The 8,121-nt window shown below is 38.9% G+C and overlaps 1 pseudogene; it reads right to left on the reverse strand.

Moving 5' to 3' along the window:
• Positions 1-756: 756 nt before the first annotated feature.
• LOC130027296 (uncharacterized) lies at positions 757-868 on the reverse strand (annotated as a pseudogene).
• Between the last annotated feature and the right edge of the window lie 7,253 nt (positions 869-8,121).

Consider the following 8,121-nt stretch of genomic DNA (forward strand, 5'->3'; position numbering starts at 1 on the left):
GTAAAGGTAAGGTAAGGTAAAGGCCCTCCCGTTGATTGTCGATTTGCTCGAGTGGGCCCAGTAACGTCTCCATTGGAGTCTTTGTTGTTACTGTGTCTGGCATATCGAATATTCTCAGTAGCTTGCAGGGCTCTCCGAGAGGGGCAGAGGAATCGAACTCGGGTTGGCCATGTTGGCCGCTTGTAAGGCGAATGCCCTACCCGCTGTGCTAATCTGTAACTGTATCTCACAGTGATTCATTTAAAACTATAGCACTGCAGCAACTGTCCTCCCATTGTTCATCAATTTGCTCGAGCAGGCGCCAGTAACATCTCACAACAAATTGTGAGACTTGTTGTTACTGTGTTTGGCATATCAAATACGTCACAGATAGCTTTCCAGGCTTTGCCATGCGGGCGAGATACTCTCGGTAGCTTACCGGGATCTCCGAGAGGGGAGGAGGAATCGAACCCGGGTCGGCTGCGTACAAGGCAAACACCCTAACTGCTGTGCTATCGCTCCAGCCCATTTATTTTTTAAAAAATTTAAAAAAGAATTGCCATTTATATTTTGCTATATATCAACTCTCCTTTTGGAGAAAAGTTACTTAGCCTTTCTTACAACACTTTTGAAAGTGAAATTACTTTAAAAAATTAAATTATTTCGTTATTTTTTTCTTTTTCTTTTATGATTTTTTTTTCTTAGGCATGAATTGTCAGTAATCAGGGTTTATTACTGGCTCTGCATTCAGGACTCACTCCTGCTGGGACACAGGGGTCATATGCATTGCCATGGATAAAGCCTGGGTTAGCATTATGCGTGTTGCAGGCCGAAGCCTCTTCCATCCTTGTCAAGGGGAGTGCTAACCTTCTCTCCTTTCATACAACACTGGGCTGGAGCGAAAGCACAGCGGGTAGGGCATTCGCCTTACAAGCGGCCAACATGGTTGACCCGAGTTCAATTCCTCCACCCCTCTCTGAGAGCCCAGCAAGCTACCGAGAGTATTCGATATGCCAGACACCGTAACAACAAAGTCTCCAATGGAGACGTTACTGGGCCCGCTCAAGCAAATCGACGATGAACGGGAGGGCCTTTACCTTTTACCTTTTAGCATTATGCAAGACAAGGCCTTACCAATTTGCTATCTCTCTGGTCCTATTCGTTTGTTTAGTTTGCTTGCTTTGAGACAACTGCTGGCAGTTCTAGGGGTCACTCAAAACTCAGTTCTTGGGTGTCATTCCTGGTGGTGTTCAGATCAAACTCAGGCCTCAAAGAATTTGCTCAGGCTGCTGAATTATCTCTTTGGCTCACAAATACCTAACTTATAACTCGTATCAGAGAGCTAGAGAAGTAATGTTGAAAAAGACAGTGAATATTGGAAGTCAAAATGTCATTAGTAAAAACAATTCACATATTAATCCAGGAAGCAGTGCAAAGAGCTGGAATACATGCTTTGAATGTGGGAGCTGCAGGTTCAATCCCATGGAGTCACCAGAGTACCAGCTAGAGCAAGTGTTAACACTCAACCTGGATTAGTCCCTGAGCAATGGATGAATATGTCCCCAAACGAAAACCAAACAAATGGGGAAAAATTTCTTCTACCTGAGTTATTATGGTAATGAAATCAGATGATGAATGTGGAATGCTCAGAGTAGAACCTCAATGTTGGTAATTACTCTTTATTTGTTTATTACTGACATTACTATAATTAATGAGAATTAGCAACCAATAGCATTAAGATTTATTTGAAACTTCAGGGGTTTGTTTGACCATTTAACGTGTATATTATAGACAGACTTTTTTAAACTACATGGTTAATTTTTATTAGAATATGTTTGGTCATGCTTTGAGGCAGCGGTCAATTAAATGAACTAAACTTTTTTTTTTGAGCTGAAACCTTCAGCATATAAATATTTTTATTCACAAACCATGTATATGTCTCATGTCAATAATAATAATAATAGTAGTAATTCCTATATAAGACATTTAGTTGTAAAATAAAAGGTTCTCCTGATTTCTTCTCTTATAAAAATGGTATCATCTATGCTGCCATGCCCCCAGCCTGGTTGCATTGCTCCAGTCAAGCCTCACCCAGAAATTAATCTGCTGAAAAATTAAGGTATGTGGGCTTTGTGACTGAAATCTCCAGTCTTTCTTGAAATCAGGAATGGTCTACCTTCCCCCATCTCCTTGTACTTCCAAGAAGCTCTGGAAGTCACACCTATGAAGCTGGTGCCATATAAGATGATTCACCTGCCATGATCCAGAGATTCATAAGTAAACATTGAAAAAGATCAACAAGTTTCAGAGATTCTTCTGGACCCACACAAGGCTGAGTCACCAGAGGCAGAGGGGGCAGGTGAGCCCAGAACCTGCACAAATAGAGTCCAGGCAGTCCAAAGCTTCCACACTCCACAATTGCTGCCATGCCCCAGCCAGACTCTATTATTCAGAAAAATCCTCACACAGTAATTAATTTGCTGAAAAACTCAGGTATGGGGTTTCATGACTGAAATCTGCAGTCTTTTCCAGAATTGGTGATGCACTACCTGCCACCATCTCCCTGTACTTCCGGAAATCCCAGCAGTCACTCAGACACATCAATGCTGCCACCCACCCAGTTAAATATTTAACTTCAGTTGTACCACCCCGCTTAAAATTTGGACTTCCTGGAGTGCAGAGCCTTATTTTCAAGTGTGCAACATCTCAAGCTCTGCAATACAGATAAACCAAGTGTAACACACCAGATTGAATGAGTTGTAATGTAAAAGCCAACCAATCTTGATTAATAAAATATAAACACAGAAGGCTTAACCTTTAAGAACATCTTTTTAGTCTCTTATACAAGGACTTAGTGATTCCATGGTGAGATACAATATTCTTCACTTTCTTCTTGAAAACATTTTTAACCATTCTGTTAGAAAATTATTATTAATAAGAAATATAAAGTATTGAAGGCTTATTATGGAGGTAGGCTTAAGACATGATTGGGAAAACTGGAGACAATTGTAGAGGAAAGGTGTAATGGTGGTGGGATTGGTGTTGGAATGTTGAATGCCTCTAACAAATCTTCATGAACAACTGTGTAAACCACAGTGTTTATATAAAGTGTAAGGGGGATAAAAAGTATTATCTAGCACTATCTAAGAAATGATTGCATCATATTGGATACCACTATTGAAAGATTTTGGGTTACACAAGAGCTCCAAAGACAGTGTTGGTAAATGGGTTGTACTGGATGAGCCTGAACTAGCATTCAAAGTACTATATTGTTTGATGAATAAGACCACACTCAGTCATCTGCTGGTTTGTTAATCTATTGCCATTAAGCCATGAGTTGATTTACATAGGAAGAGATGACAGAAAGGAAGAAATGTGTACTTGGTTACTTGGAAAGGAAAAGGAAACAGGGAAGACAATGAGATATTTATGAATTTTACCCCATGTTGATCCTCATGTCTACAAAGAAAAGCAGAAACTGGAGGATATCTCTATTAGGATTTGAGAAGCGTAAGATCCTAATGAATACTGTGCACATTTTCTCTGCTGCTGATTCCTCTGCACTCAAACTGAAGAATCCACAAAATGTTTTGATTTCTCAGGCATTGAATATTTTTGGAAACATGGTAGATATACCCTAAACAGACACTGACATTCTTGCAGAAAGCATTAGGGAATCCATCAATTGGTTCCAGGGGCAATTAACTTGTACAAACGGGCTGGAACAATTAAACTCAGTGATTAAATTCTTGGTATGCACATAAAATCACTTATAAGATAACTTTTAAATGATTTTAGGTGAGAGTTAGATTCATTCCCTTGTTGGGTAACTGAAACATAATTATCTAGTTACATTTACAAAGTCACTGGAAACCCTGAACCCACTTGTCTAATATTGATCACAGGACGTGCTTCCAGTGCGGAATGCCTAGGTATGTTCTAGGTATTGAAAATGCTAGAAAGCATTTGAAAATGAAAGAAAGCATCTTTAAATATAAAGTAATGCGGAAAGTAAACATTCTCAAACACTCTGATTTCCAAAGAATAAGTTCAAGTTCAATAAGATTACAAACTCAAGTTGAAGTATCATTTTCTTTGCAAAGAAAATCAAAAGAGCAAGTTTCTTAGGTGGGCAAATCAGAGGTTATAAACTAGCCAGATGTTTTCTGCCTATGGACTGTCTTTAGGCAAAGTGATCAAATTTTTTAATGGGAATTTATTTATGGAAGAAATTCCCTATGCTTTTTACCACAAACCATTCTTTTTTTTTTTTTAAATTTATTTATTGAATCACTGTGGGAAAAGTTACAGAGCTTTCGGGTTTAGGTCTCAGTCATGTAAATATCAAACACATTTCCCTTTACCAATACTTATTTTTAACCCCGAACCCCAATAGACCCCCACCTCCCACCCCTCCCAATTCTTGTGAGGCAGATGAGTTCTACTTAATACTCTATCTACTTTGACTAGATAGATTGTTTCGATAGAAGATGCACAATTATTGTTTAGAGTTTACGACCCACCCCCCACAATCAGATATGCTGAAACAGCGTTGTGAAATGATTTGCTTTCTACAACTTGGTTTAAGAATAAAATGACGTCGCACGGACGCAATAGCGTCCGCGCGGTTTTGAATTTCTGCTATTTTACTTATTGACCCTGGAAGAATTTCTATTAAAAGTTAGATAGTTAAGAGACTGGCTTCTGTGCCCTGGAGTCGTGGCCGTGCCGGAGAGCCGCTCGTGGGGGGCAGCTGGAGACCTCGGTGGGGCGTGGGGGACGGCCACAAAGCCCCCCTTCCCATGAGGTCCCCGCCGCTTCCGCCTAGCCCGGCTCAAACCTGCTGTCCACAAGGCTCCCGTGCGGCCGCCATCTTTCTTTCCAGAGAGGAGCGGGCGGGCTGGTCAACGCCCTTTCCCCTCCTGGCAAGCTTGGTGGCGCGGACAAACCATTCTTTTTAAAATTAATTTCTCTCCTTTAAGTGGTTTTTCTCTATTCCTAAAATCATTCAAGTGTTCAGAAACAAATCATTTCTATTACTGTTTCACCATCATGGGAACCCAAAACTTGCTCAATAAGGAAGGTCCAAGTAGTGCAGTTAATATAAAGAGATCCAAACTAGGATCATGAAAATTTCTGCTTAAAGTTGATTCTTTTTCTACGTAGAATCACCAGTCAGAATTGACAGATTTTGATTTATTTATGTTTAAGTGGGAGAACCAGACCAGTGTATCTTCCAAGCAATGCCACTCCAACACACAGTACTGCCACACACACACACACACACACACGCACACACACACACACACACACACACACAATTTTCTCCTCTAATGTGCAGAAGTAACTCTAAGTGTCTGCTTTGCAACTGGTTCACACTGCAACCCCATTTTAAATGATTTGCCTCTTCAAGTTTTAAAGAACTGGGTCTTGTTGGCTTTTCAGCTCTTTACTTCATTTATTTCATTTTCTATATATGAAGGGGAACATATTTTGCTAGTGAGGAGCACAGTGTCTAAAGAAAATTATTGTTCCATGACCTTGGTCTGGAATTTATTCTTTTTACAGATTTTGTAATGTTTCAACTGAATTTTTGCTCTTTTTGTTTGTACCAAGACTTTCTCTGAAAGGCAATTACCTGTGGAAACTTTCACAATCTATCCAGCATGCCTAGGAAAACTTCATAATACTGGATTGTCCATGAAATTAGGGTAATGTTCTTCCTTCACCTGAGAGTTGTAATAGCCCAGTTAAAGGATGACAGCCACAAAGAGGATGCTTCCTAGAATGGCCACTGCAGAAATCTCCTGCAAACAAGTAAGTTGTCAGTTCTCTCAACAAACTATCTCCAATAAAACTGATGTGATGCATTGCTTGCCATCGGGACAGTCATCACAACAGCTATTGTAGACTGCTGTCTCAGTCTACCCAGAGATAATATTGATTATTCTCTCCCATCAAAATACCTGGTCTCGAAGGGAACTCAATACAATTTATAAAGCCCTATTATGACAATACAATGTATAACAAGTATGCCATACCATGGACCCAGAACACTGATTCCATAGTGAAGGTAATAAAAGAAAATAGATTTCTCCATCACATGGGAAATGAAGGTGCATTAGAGATTTATTGTAAGGACAAAGAGCAGTTATTACCAAGGTTACAGCTGACACACTCACACACAGGCCTCCAGCTCTATGCTCATAAAAGGATTCTGAATCCCCAAGAGCACACTTCTCTGTGTTTTGGGAGGAGGGAGAGCCAGAATGTCTGGTGTCCTCTTCCCAGGGCCTCTAATGCAGTGGCCCATGGCACCCCTGCCTACTCACAAATGTTAAATGCTGCATGGAGAAACTCAAGCCATCCGGGGGTGGGTGTATGCACGTGTGTGTGTGTGTGTGTGTGTGTATGTGTGTGTGTGTGCACACTGAGGTGGGGGGTGGGAAGAGTTCTATAAATGAAGTTTAAGTTTAAGCTTAAGTGTGTGTTTGTACTTAAGACTATCCAAGTGATTATAATGGTGAGAGGAACCTTAATTTCTTGGTAAATCCACTATTCCAGATGAAAGAGTAAGGTTTGGGTTGGTGGAAGTCATGAATCATAAATAACAGTATCTCTAGAGCTAATATATATAGTCATGTTGGATATGACTCCTAGAATAAGAAAGAGAGTAAGATTAAAAGAGAAAAAAGCCAAGGTGGATTATGAATTCACTGTTTCTTTATTAGGGGACAGTGTAATTACCAAGGAACTTAACATAATTTACTTTCAGTAAAGAAGAACTCTGGTGATGAATATGGAAACTTCACATGGAGAGATGTAAATCACTATGAGAAGAGAAACAAAAATAAAAACTAAAATTCAAAAAAAAATGTTTAAGGTTGGGTAGAGGGATCTGGCAAATAGCCAGTGTAAAGTAATAATTAGGGGCAGATGAGGTAATTACTAAGGCCTGGATTTGTTGCAGGCAGAACTCACCTATGCTACACAGATGATCATTTCTTTTATCAGATCATAAAGCAAATCCAAAATAAACATTTTATTTAACCCAACAATTATTTTCAGCACATGCAATATACCAGACCCTGCTCCTAACCCTAAGAATAAAGAGTAAATAAGATGAACACTCTCTCTGCTCTCAAGTACTTTGAATTCTTTGTATTCTACTGAAAATGAATGAACCACAAGACAAATGAACCAGAAGATTGCTTTGAGCATCAGTATGTGCTGTGAAGACATAAAATGCAGTAGTGTTATGTAACAGTATCACTCCACTGGGGATGGAAGGAGTCCTTGTCCTGAGCAATGGTACCTATTACCAACAATGAAACTTTGGTGAGTTGTTTAACTTTGCGAGCCCACATGCATATTTAAAACAAAATAAATATACACTAAAGGATTGATATGATAATAACTTTTTTAATGTATATCATGTGACCTAACCAAGTTCCTTCAATTCCATGTCTGCATCAGTAACAAGTCATTTATGAAAATAACCAGAGTCAGAACAAACCATCAGAATCCTGCTTGGTCTATAGAAACATGAAATTTTTTCATTTCATATAAGATTATTCTTATTTTTGGGGAAATTTTCATATAATAATAGATAAGTAGAATAAATTGTTTCATAAGAAGAGAACTTTTCATTTTTGCCCTTGGAATATATTTTTATGGATTTTGTTCTGAGCAGAACCTGTTCTAAAGAGGGTAACTTAGAAAATATGAGGTTCAGCAAAATTTCAATCAAATCATTACATTATTTCCATTGAAAATTGAATTTTGGGGTTGGAAATAACAGTATTAAAATTTGTGCCTATTTGTCTAGGATCTTCCTTTGGGGTTTTAAGTTCAGGGAAAAAATAACTTGAGTGCAATAGCTCCTCTAATATGATAGTTGAAACCCTGGATTTATTAGTATTCAGTATAAATACAGGTTAGTTACTGTCTCAAGGAGCCTAGAGAGCTCTCTCAAGTCAGTTAAACTACAAATATCAAAGTATTAACATTTAGAAAATAAAGTAATAGATAGTACAGGGTATATGTCTTCTGTTTGGCAGTTATTTAACTGCCAAATACCAGTAACAGTGATGGGTCTCATTCTCCTAACTCTGAAAGAGCCTTGAATATGGCACTTTTTTA

Source organism: Sorex fumeus, unplaced genomic scaffold (assembly GCF_029834395.1).
Source record: "Sorex fumeus unplaced genomic scaffold, SorFum_2.1 ptg000036l, whole genome shotgun sequence".
In the NCBI taxonomy this organism is placed as follows: Eukaryota; Metazoa; Chordata; class Mammalia; order Eulipotyphla; family Soricidae; genus Sorex; species Sorex fumeus.